This window comes from Nycticebus coucang, chromosome 16 (assembly GCF_027406575.1).
Source record: "Nycticebus coucang isolate mNycCou1 chromosome 16, mNycCou1.pri, whole genome shotgun sequence".
In the NCBI taxonomy this organism is placed as follows: domain Eukaryota; kingdom Metazoa; phylum Chordata; class Mammalia; order Primates; family Lorisidae; genus Nycticebus; species Nycticebus coucang.
Window position 1 is genome coordinate 41,036,657 of NC_069795.1, and position 26,990 is coordinate 41,063,646.

The 26,990-nt window shown below is 37.5% G+C and overlaps 1 long non-coding RNA gene across 2 annotated transcripts in view; it reads left to right on the forward strand.

Annotated features, from left to right (window-relative positions):
- The window catches only part of LOC128568020 (uncharacterized), a 34,703-nt gene extending 19,683 nt beyond the window's left edge, over positions 1-15,020 (forward strand). For both annotated transcript variants that reach the window (XR_008374971.1, XR_008374970.1), the window contains exons 4-5: positions 6,163-6,304; positions 13,651-15,020. This is a non-coding gene — a long non-coding RNA (uncharacterized LOC128568020). The remainder of the gene's footprint in view (positions 1-6,162; positions 6,305-13,650) is intronic.
- Positions 15,021-26,990: the final 11,970 nt, after the last annotated feature.

The window sequence follows — 26,990 nt, forward strand, 5'->3', positions numbered from 1 at the left end:
CTGGTGACTCCTCTGACACGGCTCACCCCAGTGCAGCGTGGAGTCAGGAGGAGCCACCCAGCAAACAGAGCAGTCTGGGAAGGTTGACGTCTCCTTCCCCACTTTGCCCCTCCATCGGACCCAGTCACTGGTATCTCTGCAGATGGCTAACCCAGTTGCCTGCAGTGAACAGACACTCTAGGGGTTTGCACCTGCCTGAATCGCAAGGAAGTCTGCCAGGCCCCCGCAGACTGCCGCTATCTAGCAGGAGGAGATGGGGCCTGACATCTTTGAGTGCTTGATGCAGGTGATGGGAAGGAGGTGTTCACTCAGGCTTAGCCCCGTCCCTGATGGATGCTGCTAACAGAACAGAACAGAACAGAACAGAACAGACAACTTTGTGAGGTTCTGTCTCTGTTCCTGTCGTCGCCTACAGAAAACGGGCTGTTCTGAGTTCAAACGTCTTTGCTGCTGGAGGTTTGTGTCCCTTTGCTACTGGAGGTTTGCTTCCGATCACCTCTCTGGGTCGGCCCCGCCCTGGAAGCTTCCCGGGTTTGGGAGCAGTGTCAGGAAATCCCCCGCTCACCGGTGGCCTCCTCTAGTTGCCCAGGGAGACAGGGGGTGTGGCCTCAGAATATCCAGAAGTGAGCGTTCTTCCGTTAAAGAAAAAACGGCTGTTGATCTACCTCCAGGGAACTGCTGCTCTGGTGTGGGCACTCAGCCGACCCTTTTCTCCTCTGTCTCGCACCCCAGAGTCAGCACTGAGCAGCGGCAGTTTATGCTGGGTCCACACCCCTCGAGAGATTCCCCAAGAATCCGAACTCTTGGGGGATATGCCCCCAGACCCCGATTGGGAGTGGGGGGGAAAGCTAGAGTTTCATTCAGTTTTACGCCCGCCCGGGGAGGGCTGTTGCACCGCACCACAGGGAAGTGCCGCCAAGGCTTGATTTCCCCTCAGCAGAGTGCCCTCTCCTTGCTCACGTGTCTCATAGTCAGTGCTGACCTGATGCAGCTCGGGCACTGTGCACTCCCCTCGAGAAATCACCCAGCGATCTGAACTCCTGGGGGATAGGCCCTCAGACCCCGAGTGAGAGTAGGGGCTCTCAGCTCTCAGCGGGGAAGCTAGAGTTTTATTCAGTTTTGTGCCCGGCCCCGTAATGTTGCCCGGGGAGGGCTGCTGCACCTAATCCGCAGGGAAGTGCCGCCGAGGCGTGACTCCCCCTCAGTAGAGTGCTTTCTCCTCGCCCGCATGTCTCAGAGTTAGCACTGACCAGTCGTGGCTCGGGCACTGTGCACTCCCCTCGAGAAATCACCCAAGGATCCGAACTCCTGGGGGACAGGTCCCCAGACCCCGAGTGAGAGTGGGGGGGAAGCTAGAGTTTCATTCAGTTTTATGTCTGGCTGTATTGATGCACGGGGAGGGCTGTTGCACCGCACCACAGGGAAGTGCCGCCGAGGCGTGACTCCCCCTCAGCCCAGTGCCCTCTCCTCACTCGCGTGCCTCAGAGTCAATGCTGACCAGTCGCAACTTGGGGACTGTCCACTCCCCTTGAGAAATCACTCAAGGATCCGAACTCCTGGGGGACAGGCCTCCAGACCTCAGTGGGCGGGAGGGGAGTGTTGGGGATTCAGGGTTGCCGGCAAAGGATTTTTAAAGTTTTATTCAGTTTTATGCCCGGCAGGAGAACGCTACGGCACCCCAGTAGGGGAGGTAGGTCCAGTTTTTAGAAGGTCTCTCCCATGGAGTGTAGTGGGAAGGCCTTTAATTTCTGCCTGCTTGTTTAATTGTGGGGCTCTTGAGCCGGTCCCATGGGGGAGGGGGACTCCCGTCCGCTTGGTGGTGGATTTTGTACCTTTTGTTTGCGTCCTTGTGATCACAGCTTGCCTCAGCGGTGTTGATGTGCGTTCTTCAAACTTCTCTCTTGGTGAGGCTCAAATCCACCAGGATACTTACTAAATTCCTGTCCCTTAACTCTCCTTCTGGACGGGAGCCTCTGTTGAAAGCTGGGTTCAGTCCGCCATCTTGTCTCCATCCTCTTCAGTGTTCTAATTAGAAAAGGATGCTGGATTTTATCGAATGCTTTTTCTGCATCTATTGAGAAGATCATGTGATCTTTATTTTTGCCTCTGTTAATATGGTGGATAACGTTTATGGACTTGCGTATGTTAAACCAGCCTTGCATCCCTGGGATGAAACCTACTTGATCATGATGTATGACTTTTTTGATGATAAGCTGTAAACTATTGGCTGGGATTTTGTTGAGAATTTTTGCATCTATATTCATGAGTGAAATTGGTCTGCAATTCTCCTTTTTGTTTGGGTCTTTTCCTGGTTTTGGTATCAGGGTGATGTTTGCTTCATAGAACGTGTTGGGGGAAGATTCCTTCTTCCTCAATTTTTTTGGAATAATTTCTGCAGTACAGGAATAAGCTCTTCCTTGAAGGTTTGATTGAATTCTAGTGTGAAGCTATCTGGAGCAGGGCATTTTTTTTGGTTGGAAGCTTTTTTATTGTTTCTTTATTCTCAGTGCTTGAAATTGGTCTGTTCAGGATCTCTATTTCTTCCTGGCTAAGTCTAGGGAGAGGGTGTGATTCCAAATATTGATCCATTTCCTTCACATTGTCAAATTTCTGGGCATAGAGTTTCTGGTAGTATTCAGAGATGATCTCTTGTATCTCTGTGGGATCAGTTGTTATTTCCCCTTTATCATTTCTGATTGAGGTTACTAGAGATTTTACTTTTCTATTTCTCATTAGTCTGGCCAATGGTTTATCTATTTTATTTATTTTTTCAAAAAACCAACTCCTTGTTTTATTTATTTTCTGAATGATTCTTTTGTTTTCAATTTCATTGATCCCTGATTTCATTTTTGGATATTTCTTTTCTTCTACTGGGTTTAGGCTTAGATTTTTCTTCTTTTTCCAATTCCATGAGATGGCTTGTGAGTTTGTTGATGCGCTCTCTTTCTGTTTTTCGAATGTAGGCATCTAAAGCTATAAATTTTCCTCTCAAAACTGCTTTTGCAGTATCCCACAGGTTTTGGTAGCTTGTGTCTTCATTGTTGTTATGCTCAAGGAAGTTAATGATTTCCTGTTTTATTTCTTCCAGCACCCATCTGTTATTCAACAGAAGGTTGTTTAATTTCCATGCCTTTGTGTGGGGTCGAACATTGTTGTTAGAGTTGAGTTCCACCTTTAGTGCCTTATGGTCTGAGAAGATACAAGGTAAAATTTCAATTCTTTTGATTCTGTTGATATTTGTTTTGTGTCCCAGGATATGATCAATTTTGGAGAATGTTCCATGGGGTGATGAGAAGAATGTATATTCTTTATCTTTGGGATGGAGTGCTCTATATGCGTCTATCAAGCATAGTTGTTCTAGGGTCTCATTTAAATCTCTTATATCTTTGTTTAATGTCTGTTTAGAGGATCTGTCCAGCCCTGTAAGAGGAGTGTTAAAGTCCCCTGTTACTATGGTACTATCAGATATCATATTGCTTGGACTGAGTAAGGTCTGTTTTAATAATCTGGGAGCATTTAAATTGGGTGCATAAATATTTAGAATTGAAATGTCTTCTTGTTGTATTTTTCCCTTGACCAATATAAAGTGACCATCTTTGTCTCTTTTAACTTTAGTTGCTTTAAATTCACATGTATCGGAAAATAAGATTGAAACTCTTTTCTTCTGAATTCCATTTGCCTGAAAAATTGTCTTCCAACCCTTGACTGGGAGTTTTAATTTGTCTTTTGATGCCAGGTGTGTTTCTAGCAGACAGCGAATGGATGGCTTTTGTTTTTTAATCCAGTCAGCCTATCTATGTCTCTTCAGTGGGGAATTCAAGCCATTAACATTTATTGAGATAATTGATAAGTGTGGTAGTATTCTATTCATCTTATTTTGTGAGAGTCCATTGCTTAGTTTTATCTTTTGCATCAGTGTGGAGGTTAGGTTCTGTTCTTTAATTTCTGAGTTCTTACTTTGCTGCTGATCCATTGTGGTGGTCAGTGTGTAGAATGGGTTGAAGTATGTCCTGTAGCGCTGGTCTTGTGGTGAATTTCCTCAATGTTTGTATATCTGTAAATGATTTGATTTCTCTGTCAATTTTAAAGCTTAGCTTAGCAGGATACAGAATTCTGGGCTGGAAATTGTTCTGTTTAAGTAGATTAAAAGTAGACGACCATTGTCTTCTTGCTTGATAAGTTTCATTAGAGAAGTCTGCAGTCATTCTATGGATTTGTCCCTGTAGGCCAACTGGCGCTTACTCCTGGCAGCTTGCAGGATCTTTTCTTTGGTCTTGACTTTGGACAGCTTCATCACAATGTGTCTTGGAGAAGCTCGGTTAGAGTTGAGGCGACCTGGGGTCCGATATCCCTCTAAAAGTGGTGTGTCAGAATCTTTGGTGATATTTGGGAAATTTTCATTTATAATATTCTCTAGTATGGCTTCCATTCCTCTGGAACATTCTTCTTCCCCTTCTGGGATTCCTATAACTTGTATGGTGGAATGCTTCATAAAGTCCCATAATTCTGACAGTGAATGTTCTGCTTTCTCTCTCTTCTTTTCTGCCTCTTTAACTATCGGCGTTATCTCAAGAACTTTGTCCTCTACCTCCAAAATTCTTTCTTCTGCATGGTCTAACCTGTTGCTGATACTTTCCATTGCATCTTTAAGTTCCCTAATTGACTGCTTCAGGGCCTTCAGCTCCACTATATCCTTTCTATATTCCTCATATCTTATTTGATTCTATTTTTGGATTTCCGTTTGGTTATTTTCCACTTTATTAGCAGTTTCCTTCATTGTTTCCATCATTTCCTTCATTGTGTTCATCATGTGTATTCTAAATTCTCTTTCTGTCATTTCTAACATTTCTTTATAGGTAGAATCCTCTGCAGTAGCTAGCTGCCTCATTGTCCCTTGGAGGGGTTGCTCTGGACTGGTTCTTCATGTTGCCTGGAATTTTCTGCTGATTCTTCCTCATGAGTGATTTCTTTTGTCTGTTTCCTTGCCCTAATTTTCCTTTCACTTCCTGTTGCTCTTTAAGTTCCCATGCCTGTTGAGTCCTTTGTGTACAGGACCAGAAGGATGAGAAGGTTGAGTGCCTGATGAGTCCTTTGGGTACAGGACCAGAAGGATGAGAAGGTTGAGTGCCTGATGAGTCCTTTGGGTACAGGAAAGAAGGATGAGAAGGTTGAAAAGCAAGAAGGGATAAAAGAAAGGAAAAGAAAGAAAGAACGAATGAAAAGAAAATAGAGAAAGGAGAGGGGGTGGGTAAAAGGGAATATTGACAAAAAGAAGAGAGACACAGAAAGAGGGAGACAGAGCAATATAGGTGTACAGTAGGGTACTTTGACACAATCTTAAAAAAACCCCAACCTGTGGGGGTGCCTGGTTGGGTAGTTCCCTTGAGGTCAGCAGCTCTTTGCTAACCTGATCGGACACAGTATCCAACCTCCACCAAGTGGAGAGGAAAGACAAAAATGCTATAAATCAAACCAAAACAAGCAAACAGAAAACTTTATGTGATAAAATTGGGTGAAAAAAACAAATAATAGGGGTAGAAACACTAGCAAAAATGAAGTCGTAATTATTGAAAAAGGCAGCAATGGGAAATTGTATTTAAACTAGAAAAATGGAGAAAGAAAAGAAAGAAAAAGAAAAAATCTGTATGGAAAAGGTTGAAATTAAAAAACAAAACAACAAGAAAATAAACAAAAAACAAGCAAACAACAACAACAAAAAACAACCAAAACCAAAGCAGTATATATGTCTTGTTGAATATTGTCTGGGCAACAGGTGGTCTTCTGGGGTATGAGATGTTAATCACAATGCTAATATGACTGGAGCCCTCCACTGATTTCTTAAACCCCACAGCGTGGACACCCTAAACCTTTCTTCAGCCCTCTTAAAAGGCACTTTAAACTTCTAAACTTGGCTAAGCAGAAGCTTTCCCAGGAAAGTACTTGTCACTGGGATCACTGCTGAAGCAGCTATCCACTTACCCAGTGTGCCAAAACCCGTCTCGCTCTTAACCCCCGGAGGGTTAAGGCTGTAAGGCGGCTCAGTCCCTGCCTTTAGGCTGCTTAGTCATTAGGTTACCAGCTCCCACCCTATCCTTGCTGTGCAACCCTGAGGGCGGAGCTTGCCGGGGAAGTTCTCTCACAATGGCTCCCTGTGGCCCACAGCCAAACACCATCAGCTCCGTCCGGCTCAGCGGGTCAGTCTGGGGCCCTAGACAATGCCAAAAGTTCTCTGCACTCCTGCTCAAGCTCTCCCCAAGGCAGTTCAACTGAGTGCCAAGTCCAAAAACACCAACATAGTTCACAGGTAAGGCCTTTCCAGTTTGCAGTCTTGCTGCTGCTGTACTTACAGTGCCGGTGGTATTAGACTGATTGCACACATGCCACAACTTGCCAGTTTTCCGCTGTTTTTGTCCTCCTCTTGGGGTCCAGAAGTCTCTCGCTGACTCCCTGTATCCTCAAAGGCAGATCCCACCAGCCAGAGATGCCTAGAGTCTTATCTCCCCAGACTCACGGTGTCCAGTTGCAGGGAAGCTGTTACTTGGCCGCCATCTTGCTCTCACCTCCTAGACATTTGATTTTAAATAAAGTAACAGATCAATGCAATAAGGAAAGAGAAATCCCTCAGAATACTACATATCTGTATTAAAACAAAGAACTTGGACTAGCACTTCATACTGTACAGAAAAATTATTTCAACTTTTGGTCATAGACCTAACCATAAAAGCTTAAACTATAAACCTTTTAAAGGAAAATAGGGGAATATTTTCATGATTCTGGGCTAAGCAAAGGTTTCATAGAATACAGAAAGCAAAACCAGGAAAGAAAAGTAATCAATACATTAGATTTGGTCAAAATTAAAAGCTTCTTCTAATTGTAACGTACATTAAGAAAACAGTTAAGCTAAGACTGAACGATGTATGTCAAAGCATTCATCTGACAAAGGACTAGTAAGCAGAGTACACAGAGAACTAGAACTCAGCAGCAGAAAGGCAAATAACCTAATTAAAAATGGTCAAAGTGAATATAAGGAAATGAAAAGTATACGACATCATTAGGCATTATGGAAATACTGTTAAAACCATGAGATGCAACCACCACAATGGCTTTAATTTAAAAAAAATGAACACCACCAAATGCCAGTCCGATTGTGGAACAACTGGCATACATTTTCTTACAATTGTATAATTCTACAAGTAGATGCTAAATGCTAAAACTAATGATAAACCTACCTTAAGGCCCAGGATTTTAACTATAGGCATCTACTACAGAGAAATAAAAGCGTGTGTTCACAAAGCGATGTGTACAACAATGTGCATAGCAGCTTTATTCAGAATAGCCCCAAACTAGAAACAGCTCAGATGCCCTTCAATCAGAGATTGAATAAACGAACTATAGCATGTTTATATAGTGGAATACTCCTTAGCAATAAAAATAAATGAATTATATACACATTCAGTATGGATGTTGAGTGAAAGAAGATTCACACAAAAGTGTACATACTTTATGATTCCACTTATAAGAAAATCTAGAACAAGCAAAACTATTATGGGAGAAAAAAATCAAAACATTAGTTGCCTCTGGAGGACTGTTGAGGGTAGGGATTCCTGGAAGAGTGTGAGAACGCCCTTAGGTGGTGATTATGCTCTATGTCTTGACAAGGGTTTGACTATATACAGATACACGTATTTGCCAAAATTCAGTGAATATCCCTTGGTGGTTTGGCTCAATAAGAAAAAGGAAAAAAATTCAGTGAATATACACTTGTACATTGTAGTACATAAACATGCGCACAAATATGGAACTCCAGTTAATGATTGTTAAAAAATAACTTAGGGCCATTAAAATTTTACTGTTTATTTGATCAAACAGTGATTCACAAATCATGCAGTGCCAAACCATAGGTTCTATCACAGGAAATCCAGGGGAGAAGTTATATGTGTTCACAAAAGCAAGACAGAAAATAGTTTATTGGTTAAAGTGGATTAGTAGCTCTGAAGTTCCTAGTTTATGGGTTAGTTGGAGGTTTCTGATTGATAAATTCCTAGTTAGAGGTTAGTTGGAAGTTTTTCATTGGTTAAGCTTAAGTTTTCTTTACCTACAATATGACCAATCTCACTGAATTGGGTTTTATTTCCCTGCATGTTAATTAATCCATATTAATCTGCATGAGTTTAACTTTCACTTACTTTCAGCATGCCAATAAACAGTTGCTCAAGACACAGTATAATGAATGGTATATCATATGGCACTCTTGAATGACTAAGCAGTAGGTAAATATTTAAGACTAAAGTTGAATAATAAAAAGTTTAAAAAAAAAGTTTTAAGAGTTGCATAGAACTCTGTAGGTGAATTGATAAATGCCTTTCATTTGCTAAGGTAAATTTTCTCTAATGGATAAATTTGTTCTTATTGATAAGTTACTGATTTTCTGAGGAGTTTAATATAATGTTTATTTTATAATTGTTTCTCCATTTTAGAGTACCTAGTTTAAATAATTAAATTTAATTTCTATTAAAACATGTTTATTGGATTACATTTTACTAGAAACGAATTTGTTAAGGCCCAGGTAGCATGAGATAATGTTGCAAAACTACTTTGTCTTTCTTCATCATCTCTTCTTCCTCATCAATTTTTTTCTTTTTAAATTGAAAAGGAATCAAAGCACTTTAATTATCCTCCTCTTGTTCAGAACCCAAGTGCTGCTGCTTTATTCCAAGGAAAGAAGCTTTATTAGCATTTTAAAGTAGAATGTGGAAATTTAGTGACATCTTGTGGCCAAGACTTTTCTCTGAGTGTTTTATGTCTATCATAGAATTGGCTTTATGTAATAGTAGTGGATTCCAACTGGGAAACATGTACCTCTGAGGGTACCTGGCTGGAGACTTTCTGGAGGATTAAGCTGACCTAAAGGGTTTTAAAGCAGTTAATTTCCTGATTCTCAGTGTCTTTTGCACTTTCTTTAGCTGACTTGACTGCACACGTGGTCCCAGGTATGAAACCATTTTTTTCCCAAACTTTTATTTATTTATTTTTTAACCATTAATGTTCTCCCATTTTACAAAAGAATGATCTACTTTTCACCCCTTCCGAGTATCACTACAGTGCATTGTCCTGTGGCATAAAAACCTCTGGGTGCTAGATAAAGAGAATTTTGAATTATTGCTGTTTGTATAGAGAAAAAGAATCACTATAATGAATGTTTGACAAAAATTTTGCATGTCAGATAGTTGCTAAACTTTCTTAAAATTATTTGATTTCCACAAAATTAAAGAAAAACTGAATTAAGTTTTTATCTGATAGACTAATCATTATAAAGAAATTTTATTTATTTATTTATTATTATTTTTTTTTTTTATTTTTTTATTTTTTTGTAGAGACAGAGTTTCACTTTATGGCCCTCGGTAGAGTGCCATGGCATCACACAGCTCACAGCAGCCTCCAACTCCTGGGCTTAAGCGATTCTCTTACCTCAGCCTCCCGAGTAGCTGGGACTACAGGCGCCCACCACAACGCCCGGCTATATAATGAAATTTTAGCAATAAATTGCTATCTGATGTTTTTCCTTCTCTTCTAAAATTTGCATATCAAAACATACAAGTCTGAATTAGGAATGTATTCAAATATTGGGTGATATTATAATTTTATCCTCTCCAGTTATTAATGTAAGCATGACTTCTCATGCTTATATCAAGAAAAAAAAACAAGAAAAAATAGAAATAGAATTGATAACAAATCCTGACTTATTTAAGCAATAAAAATGTTAATCCAGCTCAGTAAATTATGGATTTCCAGTTAAATGTGTGAATTACTTGTGTTACTTTGATCAATTATATAATATTAATAATTATAATAACTCAGTCCAGAAGAAAAAAAATTTATTTGAGACAGGGTCTTGCTCTGTTACTTAGGCTAGAGTACAGTGGGTCATAGTAGCTCACAGCAACCTCAAACTCCTGGGGTCTAGTGATTTTCCTGGCACTGCCACCATGCCCAGCTAATTTCTCTATCTTTTGCCCAGGCTAAACTTAAACTTCTAGTTTCAAGTAATCATGCCTGGGCTTCCCAAAGTGCTAGGATAAGATGGATGAGCCTTCGCACCTAGCCCAGAAGAAATTTTTTGCCACTTAAAATATTGTGGGGAAGTTTTGAAAAATTATGATTATATTTTGTTGCATATATCTTTATATATAGATAGATAGATATAGATATAGATATGGTTTGTTTTTTTTCTTTTTTCTAGAGAGACAGAGCCTTGCTCTGTTGCCCAGGCTGTAGTGCAGTGGTCACTGTAACCTCATATTCCTGGTGTCAAAGAATCTTTCCACCTCAGCATCTCCAGTCAGTTGCCATGCCCAGCTAATTAAAAAAATTTCTCTGTAGAGATGAAAATCTTCTATGTTGCCAAAACTGGTCTTGAAATAGTGGCTTCAAACAACTCCCCTGCTTTGGCTTCACAAAATACTATGATACATGAAGGAGCCACACCGCCCTGCCAACACAGAAATATTGTACAATGATCGATAAGTCTTTTAAGCACAAAATATACCAAATTAGGATAAAATTCTATTAGGTGCTTGGAATAAAAGTACAAATCAAAAGTGTATAAGTAAAATTTGTAGTTGTAAAGAGGAGCTGGTTTGTTAAAGATAGATAAATAAGGGTGGCGCCTGTGGCTCAGTCGGTAAGGCGCTGGCCCCATATACCGAGGGTGGCGGGTTCAAACCCGGCCCCGGCCAAATTGCAACCAAAAAATAGCCGGGTGTTGTGGCGGGCACCTGTGGTCCCAGCTACTCGGGAGGCTGAGGCAAGAGAATCGCTTAAGCCCAGGAATTGGAGGTTGCTGTGAGCTGTGTGAGGCCACGGCACTCTACTGAGGGCCATAAAGTGAGACTCTGTCTCTAAAAACAAACAAAAAAAAAGATAGATAAATAGATACTGGTAGGTATAGATTAAATAACATTGGATATAATTAATTTATGTACTTACTGTACATATTTTAAGATGTACAACATGGTGTTTTGTATACATACATATATATAGTGAAATGATTACTACAATCTAGCAAACTAACTAGGAATTGTATATATTTAGAATTTGGTAAATAAAATAATATGCTGAGTTCAGTAGAGAAGTCTATTATTTAAAGAAGTGCAATGGTAACATCTTTCTGTGAAGTTCTTGATCTTCTGCTCATGTTCTCTTTGGATCACAAGGTCCCCTTCAAGGGACCACTGTGATTGCAATGAGGGGCATCATCTATGTCAGGAAGTGCGGACTATGGAAAGAGTAGAAGGCCAGTCCTGAGGCAGATGGCAGCAGTGGGAGTTAACAGCTGTGTGTAAGGCTGTAGCAAGGAGAATTTTAATCATTTCTCAGTAGTAGTCATAAGGCACTTTTCAGTCCAAACAGGGGTTAGGGGGAGATTTAATCAGCAATATATTTTTTTTTGTCCTGTCATCCACATCAAACACATCATCCTCCTACATCATCCAAATTGATGTTCTCTGGATTCTCCTTGCTCGCTCTCTCCATTAATGTTATATTGATGATGGATGATGGCTACCTATTGAAATGAAGTTCTGGAATATCACTCTGCCTTTTGCGAATCTAAAAAATAAAAATGATTTTGTCCATCAAAAATAACTATTACTTTGTTGGGTGAGGAATTATTTTGAGGAACTGCTAACAATTTAAATGTGAATAAAAAAAGATTTTATGCCTAGACATGGTGGTAGAAGTGTTCAGGGAAAGGTTTGTAGGATGCAGTCGTGTAGTGGTCCACAATATGATTCTGTACTTGTTTCCAAAACTACTACTGCCTCCTTCACCCCCTACCAATAGAAGACACCAGTAATCAATCTTCTCATTCCTTCCCATTGACCTCAAAGGAGGTCGGACATTCTTTTTTTTTTTTTTTTAGAGGTCAGACATTCTTGAACACATATTTGCAGTCACCATTCCTAATCAATAGACACCAGGAGCAGAGTGTTTGCAGAGGACTGAGAATGGCCCAGACACAGAACAGGTGGAATGATAATTTAGGACTCTTGAGAAAAGCCTTCAATACTGTTGAAAAATGACTTAAGATTTGGTTTTTGTGCTTTAGGAATACTGAAATGGTACAGAATAAATCAAGCCTTGGCAGGTAACAATGCTGAGTCTGATATATGAAGCGTATCTAGGATATTACTACAATATTCTGGACAAACAGTGGAGATGTACCTGTTGGCTATAAGGGTGGTGGCTTGTGGGGGGGAAAGAAAAGATGGGGATGATCTCCATCTCCTTGGCTCAAGCGGCTAAGGCGCCAGCCACGTACATCTGAGCTAGCGGGTTCAAATCCAGCCCGGGCCCACCAAACAACGACAGCTGCAACCCCCCAAAATAGCAGGCATTGTGGCAGGCGCCGGTAGTCCCAGCTACTTGAGAAGGGGAGGCAGGAGAATCGCTTGAGCCCAGGAGTTGGAGGTTGCTTGAGGCTTTGTCTCAAAAAAAAAAAAAAAAAAAGATGCGGATGAGAAACAGTATTGAGGTAAGAACATGTAGGATCAGGGTTTGATTGAGCATGGGGTATGGTAAGACATGTTAAGACTCATAGATAACGCTAAGCTTTTGAGGTTAGATTGCAGAATGGTTATGGCAATAATAGAAACAAATATTTGGATACACTGGTTTTAAAAAGAAAGCTAGTGAACTTAGTTTTAAACATTGAATTTGACACAGTTACTATAAAGATATTGAGAAAGCAGGTGAGAACTATATATGTGCTCAATAGTGGTAGTAGAAACCATATAGTTATGATTCTGTTCCCCCAAAAAAGAAAGAAAACAAGTGAAGAAAATATTGGTGGGAGTAGAATGTTTTGGAATAACTTTTTTTAGGGTGCTGGAGAGAAATAGGAAAAGTTATATAACCAGTGCTAAGAACGAGTCTAAGTAGTTTATCACACAGCATTATGCTGAAGTGATATGAGGGAAGCAGAATTGAATTTAATGATTCATGAGTCACTGGTGCCTACTGAGAGAGTGGTTTTCATAAAATGGCTAAAAATGTAATGCATTGTTAAAAAACTGATGAAATTCTAGTTATAACTTAGTTTTTAAGCAAAATTTCTAATGCTATTTTAATTGTGACATGGGTTCCCAGTTTTTACTAATCATGTCTTTTTTCCTTTTCTATTTATCACTCTTCCAGACATTTTTCTTCCCTCCTAGGCATTTACCAAAGAATAGTTTCAAATCGTTGCAGGACAAATGAAGTGTAGTGAAATGGTATAGTTTCATTTTTTCCATTGATAGAAGCATCTTCCAAAGCCCCAAGGTTCTGGAAATGACTTTGATCCAGTGATTTTAGTGATAATGCCTATTTTAGCTATATCCACAAAATTAATGAAAAGAATTTTTTTTTTATGTTTTACTGGAGTCATCAATCAAGCCCAGGTCATAGCTAGTCCCTCAGATACAACAATATCTTTCTGGTATTTCAAGGCTCTCAAGTCCTTTTTCTGGAACATGTGTCTGGTCGAGTTCATGTCTTGCCAGAGTCACTGTTGCTCCGTCCTTAGAGTATTTCTCTGAAAGAGTCATAATCCTAAATATTGTCATTTGATTTAAAAATTTCTATTTGTTCAATTATTATTTTCACATGCAGAATCATCGTAACATCTCAAATCTAGAAGAGGTTTTGGAGAATATTAACCTTCATCATTTGTCAAATGAAGAGTAAGAATCTCAGAAAAACTAGGGGACTAAGGTAAAAGTCATATGGTATGTTAAGACATCATACATGATTCCATGTTATGAAATATCAAGGACAAAACATAATAATGATTAAAAAATTACTTGTCTATTTCGGTCGTCCTAAATGTCCTGGATTTCCATTATGGATAGCAAACCATATTAGAAACTGATGAGGAAACATCATCAAGTAATAGCATTGTTCTTGCCCTCTAGGAGGTAAATATGTGGGGAAAATATTTGCTGTACCATCTATAGAATGTAATATAAAAAGTTGTCAGTAATGGATGAAGGAAGGATTAAATAATTTTAGTCAACAAAATTTCTTTTCTTTATTACATGGTAAAATTAGTAACAGAAAAGCTAATCAAGGGATTGTATAGATTAATAGTTTTAAACAAAGCAGTCGAAGCTATTATTATGTGCTAGGTGGCATAAGACTTCACTTTAACCAAAATAATTTTGTTGTCAAAAAGGCTTGAGAGGAGGATTGGGAAATTTAGCGAGATTTTCCCCATTTTTCTTCATTTAAGAAATCTTTTATTTCTCACTCCATACTAGAAAGAGATAAATATCCACAAAGCCACTTTGAAACGAATGCATATGAAAACAGTAGTTCTTAGATACTTAATCTAATGGCACAAAGTTAAAAAAGAAACTATATACAGTGTGCATATAACTCATCTCAGGTTATTGACATGAGATAAATTTGGGGTGGGGTGGGGTAATAGTTAATAAAGGAATTTATTGAGAATAGAGAAAGAGGAATATAACATAGTTTCCCTTTAAGTAATATATTTGAATTTAAAAAAAATGCTTCTGGTTGTACGTGGGATAAAAGGCAGATATGGAAAACCATGTTATGTTAGAAAAGAAACCAAGTAAACTGCAAACTTTATATTAAGTCACCATGATTAAGGAATGCTAGTACAATTTTGAACTATGATTAACTGTCAGGAGACAATTTATATTTGTTCCATTCAGTATTGAATAATTGTTAGGTGCGTTACCCATAGGACCTGAAAAGCATGTTCCCACAGAGTAGTAAATGATTCTGAATCTGGCCACAGTGTGGAGATGTTGCCACACAGATTTACCTTGCCATCCTGCAGGAATGCTGAGTTCTTATACTGGAACATGGATTTCCACTGCCTGCCCAGTTTTTCCTTTCCATTTTATACTATCTTATCATAAACTAGAGCTTGCATTTTCTAGTAAAATTTCACAAATTTGCATGATAAAGTTTTTCTTTGGCACACTTTTTCTTGGTAGGGAACATTTGAATTTGTGTGCATCTGATACTCCTACTTGCTCACAGGTAGCATGATGCTTTTAAGCGTTGATATTCCATATTACAATTAGAAGGAATTGTAATAGGAATATCATGTAATGCTAGATAAACCATTTCAATGTATAGTGCTCTTGAAAGAGCCATCAGAGCAGTGATTTTCAACCAGTGTGCCAGGGCAAGTGTGCCGTGAGAGGATCTTAGGTGTGCTGCAAAAAGTTGTGAAGACCATTAATTAAATTATCTTTGAAAGAAGTTCAAAGCACATAAGTATATTTTTTTATTATTTTTTTTTTGTTTTGATTAACATAAGTGTGCCACAGAAGTTTAACTATAAGTTAAAGTGTGCTGTGAGCTACAAAAGGTTGAAAAGCACTGAATTAGAGCATATCAAAAATTGCAAGTACCACCACCACTCATGAGTTTCATCCATGAAATGACACTCATTATGAATAACATTCATGAATTCATGTTCAAATCTAATTGTTCGTTCGTTCTACAAATGTGAAATGCTTACTCTCGTGCCAGGTACTCTCTCTGGATGTGCAGAGAGGCAGAATAGACTTGATATTTGCCTAGTGGAACAGAGCAAAATATAGGTGAGATGAACATAATGAAGATATTATACAATGAAGTAGTATAAGCTGATTCACATGAGAAGAGAGGAGGGAGGTGTTAAGAAGATAGTCAGGTAAAGAGTGTTTCCAGGCAGGTGAAACAGCATTTGAGAAGGTCCTAAGTGAAATGGAGTTTGGCAAAGTGGAAAAGCTGAAGCAATGTTACCAGGTTCAAAGAGCTTAAGGAGGGTGGGGTGAGGCCAACAGAAGGTGACTTGCCAGGTTAGCAGGGACCAGAGGTTTCAGGCCCCTGGAGAATATGACACAGATTATAAATTTTATTCCAAGTTGTGTGGGAAGCCAGAATTGAATTGGAGAGCAAGATTAGATTTTTGCTTCCTGCTATATGCTATATAAATTTCAACCCTAACCACTAAAAACTGTAAGGATTTTTTTATTAGCTTTATTTTTTCCTTGTTTTCACATATATTTTCCTCCCAGGAAAACTCTTGGACATAGGATGCTTGAAGTTTAAGGAAAAAAGCTTTTTGGTTAAAACACACACGTACATACACACACACACACATACACAAATCCCTTTAAAAATATGTTTGATTCTGGTTATAATATTCTAATTTTATATTGCATCATCACTAAATATTCAGCAATAGGTTTGTATAATTTGATAGTTGAAAGGAGTTTATTTTCCTTTATTTGAAAAATAATGGATTATTAAATTATCAAACTATATTTTACCAGCATTCATCATATTTATTATTTAAGAGGAAAAAGCAAAAAACAAACAAACAAAACAAAACAAAAAAAAAACAACCCCCCCAAAAAACATAGTGTTCAATAAAGTAATTGGAAGGAACGTAGTCCTTGTGCTAAAGATATTCAGCAGAACTGAGTATCTTTTGGCACAGTGAGGAAGACTAGGTCTTTCCCTCTCAAATGAGTTTGCTCTGCTGCTCTGTGCAGACTATTTGCCATCCTTGTACACTCTCTGCTAATTCTAGCACTTTTCTTACCACAGTGTGTCCTGTAGAGTGATTGTTATGTGCTGAAGTGGCTAGAGTGCATCAAAATTGGCTACATGTTTTTTTTTCTTTTTAATTAAATCATAGCTGTGGGCATTAATGCAATCATGGGGTACAATGTACTGGTTTTATATACAATTTGAAATATTTTCATCAAACTGGTTAACATAGCCTTCCTGGCATTTTCTTAGTTATTGTGTTAAGACATTTATATTCTACATTTAGTAAGTTTCACATGTACCCATGTAAGATGCACCGTAGGTGTGGTCCCACTGATTAGCCTCCCTCCGCCCATCCTTCCCCCTCCCCTCCCCTTCATTCCCTCTCCCCTCCCCTCCCTCTTCCCCTCATCCCTTCCCTCTCCCCTCCCTTCTCTCTCCCCTTTCTTCATATTCTTGGGCTATAATTGGCTACGTGTATTTTAATGAGTCAAATACCATCCACATTTATCAGCTGTAGGAAAAAGAATAGGAATGATCCAGAGTGGATATTAATTACAGGGATGAAATGAAGATAGGGAATTCTATCAAACTGACTCCATTTGCTGTCTACTTTCTGAAAAGCAGAAAATTTATGGAAATAGATGTATGAGAAATTTCTTTACAGCATAAACAGGTTTGGGGCGGCACCTGTGCCTCAGTGAGTAGGGTGCTGGCCCCATATACCAAAGGTGGCAGGTCCAAATCCGGCCCAGCCAAACTGCAACAAAAAAATAGCCAGGTGTGGTGGTGGGCGCCTGTAGTCCCAGCTACTCAGAAGGCTGAGGCAAAAGTATCGCCTAGGCCCAGGAGTTGGAGGTTGCTGTGAGACGCTATGGCACTCTACCAAGGGTGACAAAGTAAGACTCTGTCTCTAAAAATAAATAAACAGGTTTGTAGGGATTGATTTGCTTAATATTTTGAAAAAATTACATTGTAAAGAAGTTAAATTTGAGTTAAAGTTTTTTGTATTTACCACATATTTAACATTTTTAATGCAATTCTTTCCTTGGTGTAGATTCAAGTTTTCATTTGACACTATTTTTCTCCCACCTGTAAAATTTTCTCTATCAATTTTTCCTACTCTTATGTCCGCTGACGATGAATTTTTCTCTGCTTTTGTTTGAAATGTTCTTCATTTTAATCACTGCTTGGCCTTTTGGCTATGATCAAGTGAAATGTCTTTCATTTTACTTTGTTTTCAAAGCTATTTGCTGGTACAAAATTTCGTTTTTTTTTCCTTTCTTTCAGTACTTTAAAGATGTGTCTTCCTTCTCTTACTTCTGACAATGAGAAGTCTGAAGTCATTCTTATCTTTGCCCTCTAACATAATATCTTTTCCCCACCTCCGGCTGCTTTTAGAATTTTCTCTTTATCTCTTGTTTACAACAATTTAATTGTGATGTTCTTGCTGTAATTTTCTTTCTTTCTTTGTAAAAAATGTTCTTCATATTTGATAAGCTTCTTGAATCTCTAGGTTCATAATTTTTATAAAATTTTTATTTCTTAAATAATATTTCCATTCCACACCTCCTCTTCAGTCTTTATTTTTTTCTGAGACTACAATAACCCAAAGGTTAAGTTGCTTGGTATTGTTCCGCAGGACTCTGTTTAGTTTTTCCTCCTGTTTCATCTGCTGATGCCCTCCCCACTGAAATTTTCATTACAGATGATATATATTTCACTTCCTCAAGTCCCATTTGATTTTTTTTGTATCTTTGATTCCTTTCTTTGTTAGAGTCATGTTTTCCATATGTCCTATGATATTCATTATTGTAGAATTGTGGTATTTATTATAGCTATTTTAAAGTTTTCCACTGTAAAACCTTCTTTGCCATCTATATTGTCTCTTCTGAACAACATGTTACTTGTAACTGTGCCTCCTAAACAATATTTAAGCAAGTGAATGACCTATTCCATGAGTTGGCAAACTGGTTTATAGGCAAATTTCATCAGCTGTTAGTTTTTGTAAATAAAGTTTTATGAGAACACATCAAGACTCATTTGTTTACTTATTATCTGTGATTGCTTCCGCATTTCAACAGTGGAGTTGAGTAGACAGAGAGCATATGGTCTGCAAAAAGAGTAAAATATTCACTATATAACTCTTCACAGAGGAAGTTTTCCAACTCTTGAATTGGGTAAAGATGTGTCATTGAAGAGAATAGGCAATTATGCATCATGTTTTAAATTGTTTTTGAATCTTTGAATTCTTCATCCTTCATCCAGGAAATAATGCCTGGTTCTCAACCTCAACACTATTGATGGGTAAAAATTTCTTTGTTGTAGAATACATAAATTCTGGATTCACTTTCAAATTAATTCAAACTTTTGAAACTACAATAATTTGAGGCAGAATTATGAATAATATCCACCGTGATTGTTTCAGACTGAGCTGAAAATATTTATTAAATATATCTACCTTATTGGACTTCCTGTTATTTTTGGGTCATTTATGAGAAGTGAACATGACTTCACTAGAAAGTTAACGTAAAATCTTTGTCAGTAAGACACATTAGTCATTAGGAGGTTGTTTTTCAAGACAGATGAGTCACACAGTATTCTTTACTACATTTTCTTGTTGGAAGGGGATGTGTAATGTATGTTACCACTTCTATCATTAAGGGTATGGATCTTGCTTAGCATGACATTTTGTGGGATCCTAGTTGTGTGGTATTTATAGGCATCTGACCAGATGAATAACATCTGATGAGTTCAAAGCACACACGCTAATGGTAGTATGGACATCTTTCTGAATAAACTACAAAAACAAATCCAAATTCTGTGGTAAAGCTTCCATATGTCCTATGATATTCATTATTGTAGAATTTCATACAGTGGTGGTGTCACAAATGTTATGTCTCTGGAGCATCATGTAACCTTGGGAGCAGAAGTGTCTGAAGAACTAAAGGAGAATAAAGGCTATAATTAAAAATAAGCCCCAAGAAATAGTTTCCATGTGGCTGTGAGAAGCCCTTAAGCACAGCTGGAAAATTTCAGGCTGAAGTATGTTGGAACAATAGTTTACAGAGGAAAGTAGCTGGGTTTGTGGTTATACTTGGAAGTGAAATTTCCTTGCTTTGTCATTATAGCAAACTAGCTATAAAGTTTAGAAGAATATTCCCCAAAGAAGATTTTTACTCCCTGAATTACAAAGATAAACATAACAGATAATTTCTTAGAGTATGGGCTTATACTCACATTACAAATACTCATATGCAAATAAAAATGTTTCAAGGTATAATGATAAATATATACTTATTTAATAATAAACATTGAAGAATCCAAAATGCAGAAGAGATTAGGATGCAGTATAAAGTTGCTAAAATAAGGCTTCTTTTTAAATCTGGTATAAATCTTTCCTTTTAGTATTTGAATAAACACAATATATCCATGATTAGCTCATCATTACCTTCCAGATTTGACTTTTCTTCTTCTCTATTTTTATTTTTCTGCTTGTTGTTATAGGCATCTTCTTCCTTGAAGTTACCTTATCTTAAAATTTAGGAGTTCTTTTAAAATTTCTCTTTCTATTCATTTTTTATATTACATTAATTGTTAATTACTTTCAATTTCATTGCTAAGTCATTCACATCCATGTTTATGTAATAAATTGTTTTAATGTATTGGATTTATTGAAAATAGTCTTAAAAGAAATGCCAGGCAGAGAAACAATGTGAAGTTGTTAAGTCTTCAGTTGTAGATAATCCCTTGGAAATGGGAGGGGTAAGGTTGTAGGGTGGTTAATTTGTGGTTGATAAAATTTTAAGAAATCAATGCCTTGAAAAGTTAGAATGGAATCCATAGGTAAGAGAGAAAAGCTAAAAACAGATGTGTGGCAGGCATATGTGGGTAATCATGAATAATATTTTAGATGATAGGGGTGTATTTTAGAACAAGAATGTATACTACTGCTGACAAGCAGTATTATCAGACTGTAAAAAGTGATTCCAAATATGCGTCTGGGGTGGAAATGAATCTCACTTTTAGGAAAGTAGTTTTTTTTTTTTTTTTTTTTTTATTGTTGGGGATTCATTGAGGGTACAATAAGCCAGGTTACACTGATTGCAATTGTTAGGTAAAATGCTTTTTTTTTTTTTTTTGGTTTTTGGCCAGGGCTGGGTTTGAACCCACCACCTCCGGCATATGGGACCAGCACCCTACCCCTTGAGCCACAGGCACCACCCTAGGAAAGTAGTTTTAATCAATGCTTCTTCAACCTTCAGACATATTTTTAGTATATTGTTTAGTTGCTAGAAAATAATGTTGGAATTTTGTTAAAGGTTTTTTTCAAATAATGATAATTGTGTTTATTATCAAAAAGGAAGTTTAATCGCTTCATGGCCTTTTGGCTAAGATCAAGTGTATCAAAAAGGAAGTTTTAAAGACTAATGTAATCTATAGTTTTATTAGTATGCATTTGGGTCAGTGTTTCTTTTTCTTTTCTTTTCTTTTCTTTTTTTTTTTGAGACAGAATCTTACTTGTTGCCCCTTGGTAGAATGCCATGGTGTCATAGCTCTCAGCAACCTCAAACTCTTGGGCTCAAGCAATTCTGTTGCCTCAGCCTCCCAAGTAGGTGGGACTACAGGCACCTGCCACAAGGCCCAGCTACTTTTTCTTTAGAGAGACGGGAGTCTTACTTTTGCTCAGGGTGGTCTTGAAATCATGAGCTCAGGTAGTCTACCTGCCTCAGCCTCCTAGAGTGCTAGGATTACAGACAGCCACCATACCCAGCCTTGTGACAGTGGTTTGGATATTAACACATAATAAATTTAAATACTTTGTTGAAGCCATGGTCAAATGACCAGTGAATAATGTAGGAATTAATAATAGTAAGTTTCATATGTACCCTTGTAAGATGCACCATAGGTGTGGTCCCACCAATCACCCTCCCTCCGCCCATCCTCCCCCTAGAATTAATAATTTTCAAAGAATTGAAGTAAAATTCACTTCAGATGATATTTTGAAAAATGATGATCAATCTTTTTTGGTAAATTTGAAGTCAGTGAAGTTACTAACATTTTGTACAACTATCTTCATGACGCCAATAAATGGTATACATTTTGGACAAAGGGATGATGAGATAAAATAATTTATCATTCTCAGATATTTTTAAGGAGATGCATAAGAATGAAATTTTGGATTGTATGAACTTTTATGGTTTTAAAAAACCCAGTAAATTAGAAAATATTGCTTTCTTTAGAAAACATTCCCCCCCCTCCAAATTACTGGATCTTTTCTGAGATTTCCTTAGCAAGATTTATATACAACTACGGCCATCACCTGAAGAGTAAAAAAATTAAAAAATAAAGATTTATATATCCTACCATTGTATCCCCTTCTACCCTAAAGTGACATCATGTTTTTAGGAATGCTATTTAAAAAATTAGGAAGAAATTTTTGCCAAAAAAGTTTGAGCAAATTATGGTTCATTATGTAGTACATTGTAATTTAACAAAATCCCATATAAGACACATTCATATATACACACATAGACTTTATTCCAGGAACATGTTCTTTAGGAATATCAGTGGATATTCTATTCTGAGAGAGAATGTGAAATTGAATTTACTAAAAGAAAATCAATAAATCTGTTTCTAGATTTAACTGTAAATGTTATTTTTTTCCTGCTCAGCAATGGATAAATAATTGATTTAAAAAATTTAAAGATACTGGCCAGCTGCCATGGCTCACTCCTATAATCCTAGCACTCTGGAAGGTCAAGGTGGTTGGAATGCTTAAGCTCAGAAGTTCAAGACCAGTTTGAGCAAGAAGAAGACCCTGTCTCTATTAAAAATAGAAAAACTAGCTGTGCGTTGTGGTGGGTGCCAATAGTCTCAGCTACATGGGATGCTGAGACAAGAGGATTCCTTGAGCTCAAGAGTTTGAGGTTGCTATGAGCTGTGACTCTATGGCACTCTACTTAGGGTAACAGAGTAAGAGTCTGTCTCAGAAAAAAAAAAAAAGATATTTAGCTGAAACTAAGTAAATTCCCATTTCTGTTTTCTTTTCTTTTCTTTCTTTCCTTTTTTTTTTTGAGACAGAGTCTTACTCTGTTGCCCTCTGTAGAGTGCTGTGGTGTCACAGCTCACGGCAACCTCAATCTCTTTGGCTTAAGTGATTCTCTTGCCTCCGCCTCCCAAGTAGCTGGGAGTACAGACATCAGCCACAACACCTGGCTATTTTTTTTGTTGCAGTTGTCATTGTTTAGCTGGCCTGGGCCAGGTTTAAACTCACCAACTTGGGTGTATGTGGCTGGCACTGTAACCACTGTACTGTGGGTGCCGAGCCCCCATTTCTGTTTTCTTGTAAGAAATTTGTTAGTAAGAGAAAAAGACTAAAGTTATTAAAAAGAAAACTGAGAAATTACGAATTATTGAATGAGCCAGGTAACCTGTGTCCATGTCATTGTAATGTAAAACAAACAAATTTTAATTAGATTCAGTTTATTGTTTTAAGGACTATTATATAAGAACTGGTACTTTGGCTCGGTGCCCATAGCTCAGTGATTAGGGCGCCGGCCACATGCACCAGGGCTGGTGGATTAGAATCCGGCCAGGGCCTGCTAAACAACCATAACAACAACAAAAAATAGCCAGGCATCGTGGCAGGGGCCTGTTGTCCCAGCGATTTGGGAGGCTTAGGCAAGAGGATCTCTTACGCCCAAGAGTTTGAGGTTGCTGTGGATTGTGATGTCATGGTACTCTACCAAGGGCAACATAGTGAGACTGTCTTAAAAAAAAAAAAAAGTACTGGTACTTTTTGTTTTTTGATATTTACTATTATAATTATACTAGTTCATATCAATTTAGTCTGATTATCACTTATGATTCTTTTTCTATAATATTAAAAACAAAGCCAAACTATATTGTAAATTGGTGACATTTATTATGCCAGCAGGAACAGAACTCTTTTTATTCTTTAAAAGTTTTCTCTTTAAATTCAAGGGTCAAATATTATACCATAAATACATTCTTATTCATGAGAAGTTTTATTCAATTATCTAATTTAAAAATACTTATATAAGTCAAATTTAATGATTTGTCAGCAAATTTACTTCTGATTTAGAATAAACTGTAAGTATAGAAAAACTCACGACATTAATCAGAATGTTGTGAATTCAAATTGTGTAAATATTCATCTTGGACTAATTAAAGTTAATTTTTATATGACTTGTAAAGAAATAATTGACATTTTTTAAATTATGTAATATGAATTGAGGCAAATGAAATGTTTAGTCTGATATAAAAAAAATAATTTTCCTCAGTCAACATAACCTGGTTCTGTGTACCCTCAATAAATCCCCAACAATAAAAAAACAAGAAAACAAAAGGATAATTTTCCCTTGTTCTTTCATATGCTCCTATCTTATCTTTTAAATTAAAAATGTTCTACAAGACATAGACCATCACATAGAAATACATTTCTGCAATGTTAAACTTTCATAATTCATTAATCAATTAAATCAATAAATAGTTAAACTTCTATAATTCATTGATCAATTAAATCAATAAAAACTTATTGAGCACCTCAGATGTTTCAGGTACTGTGCAGGGAGTAATAACAATTTAATAGAAATATCAGAGGAAACTATTTTGTGATTAGGGCATAAGATATTAAATAACTTGCTAAGGTCACAGCTAGTTAAAGATCCAGAATATATATCAGGTTGTCTGACTCCAGAAGCAAAAATTATCATTATTTTACTAACAATTGTGAAAGAAAATTAGTGTCCTTGCCCTCATTAAACTTACATTCTACTCAATGGAGACAACATTGGAGAAGTAAACAATATAAATTATTACAACTAGTAATATATTTTAAGAAGAAAAAAGATAATTTTTTATGAAAAATAATTATGGGAACACATCATTTAGGCAGATAGGTAAGTGAAAATTTCTCTGAAACTATGATATTTAAGCTGAGAATTTAGGGTGAGATTAAGCCAGCACAAAAATGAGAGGAAGTGAGGTCGATTTTCCATCTGGACACATCAATGTGGAGGAAAATCCTAAGGTAGAAAGATGATGGCAGGTTGAGAAGCTCTAAGGAAGCCAACAAATGGGAGAACAGCATGGAATTCGGTGAGACAAGACTTTGTAAGTTTATTTTAAGATCATTGCAAAATAATCCAACTGTTTTCAGTCTTTAAATCATAGTTCAGTGTGTAATTTTAAGAACAGATTAGAAGGGAAATGGGCATGGGGGAGGAAAATTTAGGGTGCTGCTGCAGGAGATCAGATATGAGAAAGTTTTGGCTTTGACTAGATTAGTAGCAGTACAACTAAAATCCAAGGATTGAATTTGTTAAAACAGAAGTAACAATGAATGTGGGGGTGATGGTGTGGTGGTGCTGATGAGGAAGAAGGACATGAGTAGAAGAAAGAGAGGAAATAAAAAAGACCAAGAAAAAATAGCCAGAGAGGCAGGAGGAGAACCAGAGTGTATGCTATCAAAAAGCCTAAAGAGGAGAGTTTAAAAAAATGTTCAACAGTGTCAAATGCTCATTAACATACTGAACATTTTCCCTTTTACTTGCTAATATACAGGTCATTAATGGCGTCTGCAAGAAGAGTTTTAAGAGAATGATGAGAGCCAAAGCTAGATTTTTCAAAGCAGTTAAGGCAAGTAGAGACAGCTTGGGTAAGGAATTCTTTTGAGAAGGTTGACTATCAAGGGCAGTAGCTAGGAAAGACCCATATGGTTAAGGACTTGATGGGTTACGAAGTAGATTGAAGAACCCAAATTATTTCTTTGCTGCTTCTCTCATCGAGAAGTGGTTTTTAGTTATTCTCCTCTTGATTTGAAATGGTCTTAGTGACTGGCTCACCAATAGAATGATGTTCTTGGGCTTCTGTTAAAGTAAGTCATGAAAAACCTTACAGCTTCTGTCTGGGCTTCTTTCACTTGAAGCCATGAACCACCAGGTAAAAAAATCTGAGTATTAAGATCATGCTCTGGGGGAAATCAAGCTAACCCTGTGGAGAGGCTACCTAATGAAAGAGATACCTGGACAGTCCCATCTGTTCCAGCCATCCCAATGTAGGCAACAGGCCTTCAGTGAAGAAGCCATCTTGCGTGCTGCAGCCTCAGCAGATGGGATGTGAAGAATGGAGAAACCCAGCTGACCACTCAACATGAGGCTTCAGACAGATGGCCCCAACCATCTTGACTGCTGAAGCCTCAGTGATCCTGGAGCAGTGAAAAACCATTACCACTGTGGTCTGCTTGAATTCCTGATCTATACTATAATAGACATAATACAATAGTGTTTTTTTTTAATCTCTAAATGTTGAAACAGTTTTTTCTCTGCAATAATAGAAAATTGGAACAACCATCTGTAGCTATTCAATAAATACTTAATTTAACAGTCTGCTTCATAAAAATTCAATTTGTCTGATTTATTTAAAATTTTCCAGAAATTGGCCATATATTATGTACAAAATAAATACTTCTTAGCATTCCAGTCATATAACTGGTTGTCTACCCCACTATTCAAAATTAGTGAAAACTTTTGTATCTATAAATTATTTACACTCAAATTATTTAAATTTTGTATGTTTTTGAAGCAACTTTTTTGGACTTCCCCTCAATTTGAAAAACATTCTGTCTTGACTTGATGATATACACGTACTTTGTCCCAGGCATTATTTCAAAGGCTTCTTGTATATCAAATCATGTAACCCAAGAACAACCATGCCAGGTAGGTACAATTTTTACCTGCATTCTGCAGAAGAATAAACTGAAGCACTAAGAAGCTAAATAATATTGTCAAGGTTGTGCAGCTAATATGTGATCAAACAGGGATCTGAATTCAGGTGCTTGGGCTCCAGATCTTCCTGTCCTATTAGGTGAAAGTCCTGGCACCCTGAACCCCCAGTGGAAATACATGTTATCCTAAGCAGAGGAAGGGACTTACAGAGGTGGATTGAGTAAGGTGGGATGGGGAAAATTATGTTTTTATTTTTATTTATTTATTTTTTAGACAGAGTCTTACTTTTTTTTTGGACCCCCCCATAATGGTCTCATTTTAATTTAATCATCTCTTGAAAAGGCTTATCTCCAAATACAGTCACATTCTGAAATACTGGGGGTGAGGTCTTCAACATAGAATTTTGGCAGGGTGGGGGGGTGACAATTCAGCCCATAAGAGAAGGATTGGCCAATCTCTGCCGAGTGACCTGACCATATTCATCATGCTTTAGACCTGCACGGTCTGATGTAATAGCTGCTGACCACATGTCTTTATTGGTACTGGTACTATTATAGGTGTGAAACACCAGATTTAAAGATTTAGTACAAAAGAAGAACATAAATCGCATTAATAATTTGTGTGCACATATGTATATATGTACGAGACAGAGTCTCACTCTGTTGCCCAGACTAGAGT